Below are 13,416 nucleotides of genomic sequence, written 5' to 3' on the forward strand. Positions count from 1 at the left end.
TGGATGAAGAACAAGAATAGAGAATTGATATCTCTGAAGATTTCTCTATCTTCCTCTCTAAACAGGAGAGAAGCAGAATAAGGAGTTATGGAAACCAATTACTCAACTTCAAACTAGACCAGTTATCCACAAACTAAATCATAGGTTTATGGAAAGACAGTGGGTTTCCTCTCTATTAGGAAAAAAAACCCCTCATAATTAAGGTTTATGGGAAGACAGAGTTTCCAGTTTCTCAACTTCAAACTAAATCAGTTATGGAAACCATTAGGTTCCTTCCAGCTAATATATCTAGGACATGACTATTTTTTTTTAGTTAAATTTTTATGCTCTAAAGAATATGATAACGCTGTTAAGGGGGGCCTTAGTTCATAAAAGGAAACTTCCTTTCTAAGCATAAATGGCACCCTAATTTTAGAGCTTCAAAGACCTCTTTTAATTCAGTGGTTGTGTGGATTCGGCTCCCTTAGCTTCCTATAGAATATTAGAAGCCAGAAATCCTTGCTAAGATAGGTAGGAGCATACATCGCCTACTTCATGTTGACAATGCCACTAGTATAGAGAGAAGAGGAAATTTTGCTAGATTGTGTATTCAAATCAATCTAGAAGAATTGCTTAAACAGTTCATCTTTATCGAAGGGAAGAAATAGTTCATCTTGTATGGAAGGGTAGAAAAATTTTTGTTTCTAATGTAGTCGGATGTGTCATCAAAGAGAACAATGTCCGACGCCAAAGGATAAAGAGGATACCATTGACAGTAATGTATCACAAAGCCCTAGTGTTGGTCAGCTAGGCACTCAGAATGAATCCCAGAAGGTACAAGGACCTCTGACAGCTTCTGAAACATCCCCATGTCAATAAGCCATACTTGAAGAGAGTAATATCATGTCTACGATTTCCCAACCATAGGGTGAAAATAACTCAACCCGACCCGAATCACCGAGCCCAAATATCAGATGTTACGACATAAACACACTTAGCATAGATTTTAACCAAAATGCCTATACTCCTTTTAATGACATATTTCATATTATTTTAGTAAAGATTTCTTAACAAAAGAAATAAATAAAACATTCAGAAGTACAACAGACTCTTAAGAACAGAACAGTATAATACATTACAATACAAAAGTTCAATAAAAACACATCACTACAATTTTCTACAAGGTTGACCCGACTCGTCACACAACCTGATGGTCTAACCCTTGTTTTAACATGATTTTTAACTTGAAAATACAAAAAAATTAACCTAAAAACACTTTTAATCAATTTTAAACTCTCATTACCCTAAAAAACCTTAAACCCTAAAACCTCTTTTCTCCATTTTCTTGCTATTTGTTGCAATTGACTTCCCCTTCTCGGTGTAAGAACAACAACATTACACTAGCAAGGAATACGCACGGAATTTTCACGAGGAATCAAAAGATTTCAACCAAGGTTAAGGGTTCCAACCTGAATTTTGTTGTTCCATTTCATTGTTCTTGATTTATCTTGAAATATATTGCTTGATATTTACTTAGTTTTTCTAGTTAAAAGTTTTATTAAAGATGCCTCCTAGAAAATCCAAAAGAACTAGCAAACTCGAACCATCGGTGGTTGCAAACCCTTCAAACTTTCCAAACCCAAATGTCAAAAATTCTTTTTAGAACTTCAAGGAAAGACATTTATATAAGAATAGGGGTTTAAGTTATCAATGATTCTATGTAAGGATATATGACCATTGGTTCAATACCATAGGTGGGAACATTTTTGCGTAACCCTTAAATGCTCTGCTATAGTCCCAATACTACAAGAATTTTATGCATCTCTCAAGGACCAAGAGTCTAAGAGGTCAGAGGGTGCCAATTGGGAAACTATACCAGTACAAGGGAATGAAGTGCTCGTCACCCCTAGAGCAATCTGTGAATTTTATAACACTCTATATTATGAATCTAATTTTCTAGAAGAAAGCGACTTAGAATATTTTAGAGATATTAATATGGATAACGTTATAAACTATTTAACGGAGGGTAGGGGTGAATAGAAACATCGCCCTGGTACTAATATTCTCACGTCCTTTGATTAAGCAATTATGTTTCCAATCGCTAAAATATGGATGCATTTTTTGTGTACCAGAATTGATCCTGCTTTAAACATTTCTAACGTCAATAATTTTCGAGCGTTTTTGTTATATGTTGTTTTGCAGAAGAAACAAGTATGCATAGGGGCGTCGATCTACCACTACATGAAGAGATGTATTACTGGCCAGAAATTTGGAATTTTCTTTCCCTACTTAGTGACGGCCTTGTGTAAAAAGATCAAAGTTCTAATGGCGACTACTGAGCAATTGGAAACACGAAAATATACACACTTTTTCATGCCCTTTTTCACTCAATTCATGCAATTTCGGTAAAATTCTTGTAGAAAAATATATAATAATTATAAAATAATTAAATTTTACTTAAATTCTGAACATGTTGAATTTTAATTAATTTTATATCAAATTTTGATTAATTTTTATTATTTTCGACAGATTTGCACAAAGGGTGAAAAACGGCTCGGCAGACACTACTAGAAGCACAAAACCGAGAAGCATGTTGAAGCATCAAGGCAAATTAATTTTTCAGCCTAAGACGGTCCAAATTATGAATATTAATTCATAATATAATTAATTTTAATTTTAATCCAATTTAATTTTGGTTAAATAAATTGTTGTTAATGAATTATGAAAAGGGACCTAATTAAGCTGAACCAAGAAAATCGATCCAACCAAGCACTGGGCAGACCAAAACTGCCCTACATGCTGACCCAATCAGCTTGTTTGGCTAATTATTCGACTTGCAAAATATCCCTTGAAGACTCCTTCAATTTGCATTCAAACCCCTCCACTATTTATGCTTTTCTAGATTTGCCCCTACCTTAAAATAGCAAGTTTGAAACCTTCAATCTTGCCACATGTGTGGCCGACCATGGGGGGGCTCTATGGCTACTAATTTTTGCTATTTTTAGTAGCCTTCCCAACCTATAAATATCCCCCTTGGCTGCTCACTTCAAACACATCTCAAAACCATTCATTTTCCACTTCTTTCATTTTTCTCTCTTTATTGTTCTTCATTTTCTTCCCCATTCCCTTTGGGATTTCACCTCTTGAAAAAGAGTCATTCAACCACCATTTAAAACAGCATTCAAGTGTTCGTGGAAGCCTCAGTTCAACAAGAACAAGTGGAGAAGGAGGAGTAGAGAAAACTAGTCAAGCCTCAGAGAAACACCGGATTTGATTCTTGTTCTTTATCCTTTTAATTTTATTGTTGTTGTTATGAACATGTAACACCCCAAACCTGGCCTACACGTTACAGCCGAATCTGGAGATGTTACAAAGAAGGGTTTAATAAATCATCCTAGTTTCATAGCCCATATTCATTTATAACTATTACTGAAAACGTTACTTAATTAGTTCAGTTGCAGAAGCATATTTTATAGCGGAAGTCTTAGAAACCATTATGTTTGAAAATCTCGTTCGTATTTTTAGAAAAAAACTTATTTTTAGTAAAAACCATATTTTCAGCCAACCGTCGCAATTAAAATGTTAAACCAAATATCTAAATCCAGCTATAAATCCAAACAGTCTGGAGAGTCCCTTAATTAGAAAACTCCCAAAAATAAGCCTTACTTAAACGAAAACCATTAATTGAAAACAGTTCAAAAACTTGTGGTCACCGTGAGACTCTATTACACCGATCCGCCTAAGCCTGTGGATTACCTATATATAATAGAAAAAAATAGAAGTGAGTTTTCGTAAACTCAATGTGTACCCCAACAGAAATAGACATGCTATACGTACAGAAATCACATGTAAGTCAAATTTAGATTCGGACTTAAGTCCTTTATAGATACAGATATCAAAATCAAATATGCAGGACAGATATATAAAATCCTACCCCTATCCTCTACACACCAACTCCGACCATCCCATCACACCATGTGGAGTTAAAAACACCCACCCATCCCTACACACCATATAGTGTCAATACGACACATAACAGATAATATGCAGTCAAATTGCTTGAATATAGGTGAAAGGTCACCGTGCAGATCACTTCCTCCGCATGTACAAAACCCGCCCCAATCACAGATACAGAACAGCAGATACGATAACATAATACATAACATTCTCATATACAGATCACATATATATACTTAACAGAACAGATGTACATATCAGTATCCTACACAAGGCAGACTATCAGAATATCATTACACATAATTTAGGATTTGGTTAGCCCTTACCGATCCTATAGTAGACCCACAGTCGATCGAAACGAACCGTGCAACCCTGGGGAAAATTTCAGAGTTATATATGCCTGTGTGGCTTGCTCGTGTGGCCCACATGTCCAGATTGGCCTTACCCATGTCGCCCACACGGCTTGGCCCAAAACACACACGCCCGTGTGGCATGCGTGTGTAGGCCCACACGCCCACTTTGGCCAAGCCCTTGTGGCCTACACGGCCACACTCACACCATCACACGGTCGTGTCTTGCGCATGGTTGTACCTTCGTCACACACACGACTGTGTCTCACACACGGCCAACCATACGGCCAAGCACATGGGTATGTGGCGTCGACAGAAGGCTTTTTCGACTTTTGTCGAAACACGATTTTCTATATTTTGGGAACACACCTAGTTCATTTTTTATGCTACAGCACTCCCCAGACCTCTGAAACCTAAGAAACAACACTTCAACAACAAATTTAACAACTAATTCACGAATACCCCAAAACTAAACCGAGCAAAATGCACTCAATTACCGCTAACAAAATTGTTCACTATTACAGATTAGACCGTTGAAATGGAACTACTGCTTCCGCGTCTTCTCCTATGCAATAGATTCATAAAATTTCAACCTTCAGAAATCAAAAGCTAAAGGAATATAAACAAACCCCACTTACCAATTACATGAAAAACCAAGGGTTCAAAATGCACAAGAGCAAGGATTAGTGACAGAAATAAAAAGTTGAGAAAGGAGAGTTTAATTTTTTGTCAGAGAGCAGAGAAAAAGAAAAGAACAACAAAGGGAATTTCTTCTTGGGAAAAAGAAGAACGTCAGAAAACGAGGGATTTTTGGGGAAAAAATAAAATAAAATAATTTAATTAATTTTAAAACAAAATCCTACTAAATCTCAACTCCCTGCTGACCCACTAACCAACAACTTGATCCTCAAAATTTTAGCTCTACCGAAACACTATCAAACAACCGAGCAAAAATTAACACCCTAACTCACGCAGGGATTCGAACAACGGACCTCCAACATACTAACTCCTTAACACTCAAACCAGGAGGCTCATTCTGATATGGATTAACAGGCAATTTTATATAAGCCCACACAACAAGGATAAGGCTTGGATCTAAAATAACAAAATTTGGCAAAAGTGGGAATTGAACCCAAGACCTCACACACACCCCCAGAACACTTAACCACTGAAGCAGATACACAGTTGTGTCGGAGTTTATAGAAACATAAATAAATTAAGCGGGGCATTACAACTCTACCCTCTAAAATAAATTTTAGCCTCGAAATTTACCTGATCCAAATAGATGAGGATACTATTGACGCATTAAGTCCTCAGGCTCCCACGTGGCTTCCTCAATGCCATGATTCCACCATAAAACCTTTACTAACTGTATGGGCTTCCTCCTCAGATCCTTAATATCTCGATCCAAAATCTAAATCGGCTCCTCCTTAAAAGTCAAATCCGGTCTAACCTCAATCTCCTCAATAGAGACAACGTAAGATAGATCAGACCGATACCGCCTCAACATTGAGACGTGAAACACATCATGGATACAATCCAATATTGGAGGTAGCTCCGACTGATAAGTGATTGGTCTCACACGCTTCAGAATCTGATACGACCCGATGAACCTAGGGCCCAACTTACCTTTACGACCGAACCTCAAAACTTTCTTCCACGAAGAAACCTTAGGAAAAACGAAGTCACCCATAGAGTACTCGATATCCTTCCTTTTCAGATTTGCATAGGACTTCTGTCTATCAGAAGCCGCCTTGAGACGATCCTGAATCAGCCTAACCTTATCTTCAGTCTCGGATACCAACTTAGGACCCAAAATCCATCGCTCACCCAACTTAGTCCAACATAGCGGAGTACGACACTTACGACCATATAAAGACTCGTAAGGTGTCATCTAGATGCTAGGATGGAAACTGTTATTGTAGGTGAACTCATCTAAAGGTAGAAAATTCTCCCAACTACCTTAGAAATCAATCACACAACTCCAAAGCATATCCTCCATTATTTGAATCACCCTCTCAGATTGACCATTGGTCTGAGGATGAAACACAGTACTGAAGTCCAATCTCGAACCAAGAGCCCCATGCAACTTCTTCTAGAACCAAAAAGTGAAACGAGGATCCCTATAAAAAATTATCGAAATCGGAACCAAAATAAAATGAGCGAACTTGGTCAATCGATCCACGATGACCTAAACAGAATCCTTTTAGTGGGTGTCAAAGGCAACCCACTAACAAACTTCATCGTCGCTCGTTCCCATTTCCATAAATGAATCTTAACCGGCTGTAGCAAACCCGAAGGCAACTAGTGCTCAGCCTTAACTTTCTGGCACGTCAGCAACGAGTAACAAAATTTGTCACCTCTCGTTTCAAACCCAGCCACCAGTACAACTCCTAAAAATCCCGATACATTTTATTACCACCAGGATGCATAGCATAAGGGATACTATGTACCACACTTAGAATCGACTGTCTTAGATCAGAATCATTCGATACACAAACCCAACCTCGGAAACATAAAACTCCATCCCTATTCAGTCCAAAATCAGAAGTACTGCCACTCTCAATCTGACGAAACCGTAAACCCAAAGACTCATCCCCTAACTGTTTATCCTAAATCTGATCAATCCAAGTTGGCTTAACTTGCAACTCGGCTAATAGACGCCATCATCGAACAGACTAAGACGAACGAACATCGCCCTTAAATTAGTCATCGCTCTATGACTGAGAGCGTCGGCCACCACATTGGCCTTACCCAAATGATACTCTATCGAGCAGTCATAGTCTTTAAGCAACTCAATCCATCCGCGCTGCCTAAGATTCAACTAATTTTTAGTAAGGAGGTACTTGAGGCTCTTGTGATCGGTGTAGATGGTACACCTCTCACCATACAAATAATGTCTCTAGAGTTTTAATGCAAATACCACAGCAGCTAACTCAAGATCATGCATCGAGTAATTCCCCTCATGTGACTTAAGCTGACAAGATGCATAAGCCATAACCTTACCATCCTATATTAGTACACATCCCAAACCTACGTGCGACGCATCACTATACACCACAAACTCTTTACCAGACTCAGGCTGTATCAGAACAGGAGCCTGAGTTAGAACAGACTTGAGTTTCTCAAAGCTCGATTGTTGCACATTAGTCTAGACAAAAGGAACGCCCTTGTGCAGAAGCTTAGTCAAATGAGTTGCAATCAGAGAGAACCCCTCGACAAACCCACCGCTAATATCCGGCAAGACCCAGAAAACTACAGATCTCAGATACATTCTCAGATTGTTTCCAATCAAGCACCGCCTCAATATTTTTAGGGTCAACTCAGATCCTATTGGTAGAAACCACGTGCCTTAGAAAAGTTACTTCTCACAACCAAAATTTACACTTGCTCAACTTAGCTTAGAGTTGTTTCTCTCGGAGGATCTAAAACACTACTCTAATATGCTCATCATGCTCATCCTCAGTCTTAGAGTAAACCAGAATATCATCGATGAAGACCACAGTTCATCAGATCCATGGATGTAGCCGAAGCGTTCGTTAAACCAAAGAGCATAACTAGGAACTCGCAGTGCCCATAACGAGTTCTAAATGTCGTCTTATGAATACCAGCTTCTTTAACTATAAGCTGATGATACCCAGAACGGAGATCTATTTTTGAAAACACTGAAACCCCTCATAACTGATTAAACAAATTGTAGATCCTCGGAAGTGGATATTTATTCTTCACAGTCAATTTATTCAACTGCAGGTAGTCAGTGCACATCCTCATGGATCATTTTTCTTGACAAATAGAACCAGTGCTCCCCACAGAGACACACTAGAACGGATGAAACCACGATCCAAAAGCTCTTGAAATTGAGCCTTAAGCTTCGTAAGCTCCTTGGGTGCAAGACAATATGGAGCAATGGACACCAGAGCTATACCCGGTAGAACTTCAATACCGAACTCAACTTTTCGATTTAGAGGTAAACCCGGTAACTCCTCAAGAAAGACATCTGAAAACTCCCTCACTATTTTGATATCCCCGACAGAAGAGTCCCCAGAAACTGAAACATTGATGTAAGCCATAAACGCCTTACACCCTTACCGAAGTAATTTCTCAGCCATTAGAGCAGAGATCACATTAGACAGATAATCTAGACACTCACTGATAACTACTATTTCCTTGTCATCCACGGTCCTCAAAAAAACCCTCTTAGTCACATAGTACAAACTAACTTGGTGGTCAACTAACTAGTCTATACCCAGAATCAAGTCGAACTCCCCAAAAAGTAGCTCCATCTAATTTGCCGGAAACAATGTCCCTTGTACTTCCAACGACACATTCCTATAAAGTCTACTTACTCGAACAGACTACCCTAACGGACTCAATACAGTAATTTCACTAGAAGTACACTCAACATCAATCCCCAAGTTTTCAAAAATACTACTAGCTACATAGGAATGTATAGAACCTATGTCTATCAGAGTAGTATAAAAAACATCAAAAATAAAGAACGTAGCCATAGTCATATCAGGAGCGTCTCTATCCTCTCGATGTCGAGCAGTATAAACCAGTGCAGGCTGCCTTGTCTCAATCTAATTAGCACCTCTGCCCGGTGCTCTCTATCCTCAACCCATACCATTACCACCCCTAGTCAGTCCACGACCCCTAGGTAGTTGCTGAACTACCCTCTGAGGCTGTACAAAACTCAGCCCTGAAGCTTGCATCTGATCAGCACGCTGTGGACACTCTCTGATTCGATACTCTAAATACCCACACCTCAGACATGCCTCTAACCTCCCCCAACACTCACCCAGATAGCACCTACCATAATCACCACACGGTTGAACCCCAGCAGGAGCAATAGAAAGCCCCACTTTAGTAGGCCCATCAGGTCTGACCCGTTTTTAGGCCTCTGAACAGAACTAGAGGGCTCCAAATCCCTCATCTTCTTGCCTCTCTCACGATCCCTATTCTGGCGCTCCACATGCTTAACCTCTTCGGTAGTCTTCGCCTTATCAACTAGAACAGGAAACTTAGGCTCCCTTTGTGGAGCAATCAGTACCCTCAGATTATCCCTCAAACCATCTTCAAAACAGATGCATTTCTCACACTCAGATGTCATCATGCCTCGAGCGTAGCGACTCAACCTCAGAAACTCAGCCTCATACTCAGCCACAGATTTATCACCTTGCATGAGATTCATGAACTCACTGATACGAACTCGTTTTGGAATGATTCGAGTCGTAAAAATTGCCCGATCATGAATTTGAGTAGAATTTACTCGTTTAGAAGTGAACAAAGTGTTCAAACAAGAAAAGGCTAAAGAATGAAAGAAATGGGTTTAAAATAAGGTAACAGAATGGTTAAGCAAAGATAACAGATAATTTTGACTAAGGCCGAAAAAGAACCAACAATATGAAATTGTTAACCCGAATTTCAAATGGCTTTTAGGTGATTTACGGTTTAAGGAAACAATGGAAAACCTTGACCGCTATCAATGGTGATAGGAACCAAAGGTATACGAATGCCACACTCAAAAGTGACAAGTTCGGCTAACAAAGGAAAGGATAGACGCCACAAGCTATGCTTGATAAGTCAGATCAATTCCAAAAGAATCAAAGAGAATTGGATAACTCACAAAACTCAAGTTTAGCATAAATTCAGCAAAAGGTTACTTTCACAATAAGCTGATTACAAATATTTATAGTGCTAGAGAAGGCCTAGATAAAAGAACACAATTTTCAGCTTAAATGAGCTAATAATGAGCTGAAATAAAACTTAATCACTAAGCTCAAACTCTTGAATTTCTAGGCCTAAATAACAACAACTATTAATAAAAATTCAATGTCCTAATTCAGCTAATCCAATAAGCTTGAATGCTTAAGTTTCTCCCTTGGTCAGCCGAATAGTCAACGACAAATTCATGATATTTTTGGCGCACTAACAGACAATGGAATGTTCTTAAAGAAGCAATCGGTTATAAAGCTGGTAATTACTCCTTCGTCCCTTCCTATTCTTGAGCAGCTCCTTGAAGAAGAAGGAGAGGCTGCCGATTTTAATGATGCTCATTACTCTTCGTAAGCTAAGATAAGCATTTATTCCAGCAATTAAGTAACTAAAATTAGTTTAATAAAAGAAAGTCCAACAACTCAATTAGTAACTAAGATGAGTTTAATAAAGTCCAGCAACTCATTTATTACCTAAGATGAGTTTATTTAAATTAAAGTTCAGCTTGCAATAAGTTGCAACTGACGCCTATTGAACTGTTCCAAGCATGACTATTGAATTCGACTACTTGCTCTCCCCAAGATCGATCCACATAGCTTGCTAATACGTTTCAAAATTTCTTAGCTCGTGACCGAGTTATGGGCCTTCGTAGCAGCTCAATGGATTCAGTAGTAACTTCCCCAGCTAAGGCCGCATTATTCCCCCCTCTTCGAGGCGATTTGTCCCAAATCATCACCTATATCAAAAAGGGATAAATCAGCAACATTAAAAGTAGCACTAACCCCATACTCACCAGGTAAGTCTAACTTATAGGTGTTTTCGTTAATCCTCTCCAAGACTTGAAAAGGACCATCTCCCTAAAAAATAGATTAGTAACATTTAAAGCATCGTCAGTTTTGTTACACGCAATAAAATGAGTCATTTTTGGAAATTGATCAACTACAACAAACACAGAGTCTTTGCCATTCTTTGTTCTAGGAAGGCCAAAAATAAAATCCATAGAAATATCCATCCATGGTGTTTCAGAAATCCGTAATGGAGTATAGAGTCCATGTGGCTGGATCCTTGATTTCGCCTTCTTTCAAGCAATACAGCGATTGCACACTTTAGCCACATCTCGTTTCATCTTTGGCCAGTAAAAATGTTCTTAAAGAACGACCAAAGTTTTGGCAATACCAAAATGTCCCATTAAACCCCCCACTATGTGCTTTATTAACCAACACGTTTCTAATTGATCCTTGGGGTATACACAACTTATTTTCTCGAAATAGGAATCCTTCATGCCGATAATACCTATCATACGCACCTTGCACACATAACTTGTAAATTTCTCCAAAATCAGAATCATCAGTATATAATTCCTTCAAATAAGCAAAACCAAGTAATTTGACATCCAAATAATTTAAAAGAGCATACCTTCGCGATAAAGCATCTGCAACGATATTTTCCTTACCTTGCTTATATTTAATCACATATGGAAAGGATTCTAAGAATTTGACCCATTTTGCATGATGTTTGTTGAGCTCAGTTTTTCCTCTCAAATGCTTCAAAGCCTCATGGTCCGTGTGTATAACGAACTCCTTAGGCCAAAGGTAATGTTGTCATGTTTCTAATGCAAGTATCAATGTGTACATTTCCTTGTCATAACCGGGGTAGTTGAGCGTAGCTCCATTAAATTTCTCACTAAAATAAGCCATCGGTCACCCATGTTGCATTAAAATCGCACCTATTCCTATACCAGAGGCATCACATTCCACCTCGAAAATTTTGTTAAAATCCGACAAACATAAAAATGGAGCATTAGTTAAACAATCTTTGATTTTAATAAAAGCAGATTCTTGTTCATCAGACCAAATGAAAGGTGAATTCTTTTTTATAGTACCGGTTAACGGGGCAGCAAGAGTGCTAAAATTTGGTACAAATCTCCTATAGAAGCTTGCAAAACCATGAAAGCTTCTAACTTGGCTGATGTTGGTCGGACGTAGCCATTCTTGTATCGATTTAATCTTGTCTTGATCCACCTTGAGTCCACTCGCACTTACAACAAAACCTAGAAAAACAACTTTGTCAGTATAAAAGTTACATTTTTTAAGGTTTGCATATAATACTTCCTTTCGTAAAACCTTCAAAACAACATGCAAATGCTCAAGATGATCAGATAAGGATTTGCTATAAATTAAAATATTGTCAAAATAAACTACACAGAAATGACCAATAAAAGACCTCAAAACATGGTTCATCAACCTCATGCAAGTACTCAGGGCAATGGTGAGGCCGAATGGCATCACTAGCCACTCATACAAACTGTATTTAGTCTTAAACGTGGTCTTCCACTCGTCCCCCTCCCGCATGCAAATTTGATGATAGCCGCTTTTCAGATTGATCTTAGAGAACAATTTTGCACCGCTAAGCTCGTCCAACATATCATCATGTCTAGGAATAGGATGACGGTATTTGACGGTAATTTTGTTGATGGCTCGGCAATCTACGCACATCCTCCATGAACCATCTTTTTTAGGCACCAACAAAACGGGTACCGGCATGGACTTAAACTCTCCCACATATAACCTTTTTCTATTAATTTCGCTACTTGTCGTTGCAACTCCTTAGTTTCCTCCAGATTGCTTCGATAAGCTAATCGATTCGAAATTGTATCCCCGGGAACAAAGTCTATTTAGTGTTCAATACCTCGAAAAGGAGGCAATCCGCTTGGCACTTCTTCCGGAAAAACATCTTTGAATTCCTGAAGCAATGAAACAATAGACAAAGGCAAAGAATTATCAAGTTAATTAGCATTGCATAAACATTCATTGTACATAAGTACAAGCACAGGCTAGTGTAACAACAAGGACTTCTTTATCTCGTTTTCCCTCGCAAATACGATTATTTTACCACTCTCATTTTCTTTTTGACTTGTTCCTCTCATCCTTTTACCTCCACTCCATCACTTTTTCCTTTCTTTTTATCATTTTTCTTGTTTTTGTCTTTTTCAATCTTTTCTTTCAACTTCAATTGATCTTGGTACACTTGTTTTGGAGTCAATGGCGCTAAAGTTACATTCTTTCCATGGTGCTTAAATGTATAACGATTTTTATAACCATCATAGATCACGCGCCTATCAAACTGCCATGGATGCCCCAAAAGGAGATGTCCCGCATGCATGGGAACTATATTGTACACCACTTCATCTTGGTACTTTCTGATGGAAAATGCCACCACAGCTTGCTTCGTTACTTTAAGCTCACCCCCATCATTCAACCATTGCAACTTGTATGGAGTTGGGTGTTTGGTTGTGGCCAAACCTAGCTTTTCCACTAGTATGTTACTAGCTACATTAGTACAACTTCCACAATCAATGATCATGCTACATACCTTGCCTTGGATGTGGCATCGTGTGTGTAAAATATTCTCCCTT

Source organism: Gossypium hirsutum, chromosome D13, assembly GCF_007990345.1.
Source record: "Gossypium hirsutum isolate 1008001.06 chromosome D13, Gossypium_hirsutum_v2.1, whole genome shotgun sequence".
Lineage (NCBI taxonomy): Eukaryota > Viridiplantae > Streptophyta > Magnoliopsida > Malvales > Malvaceae > Gossypium > Gossypium hirsutum.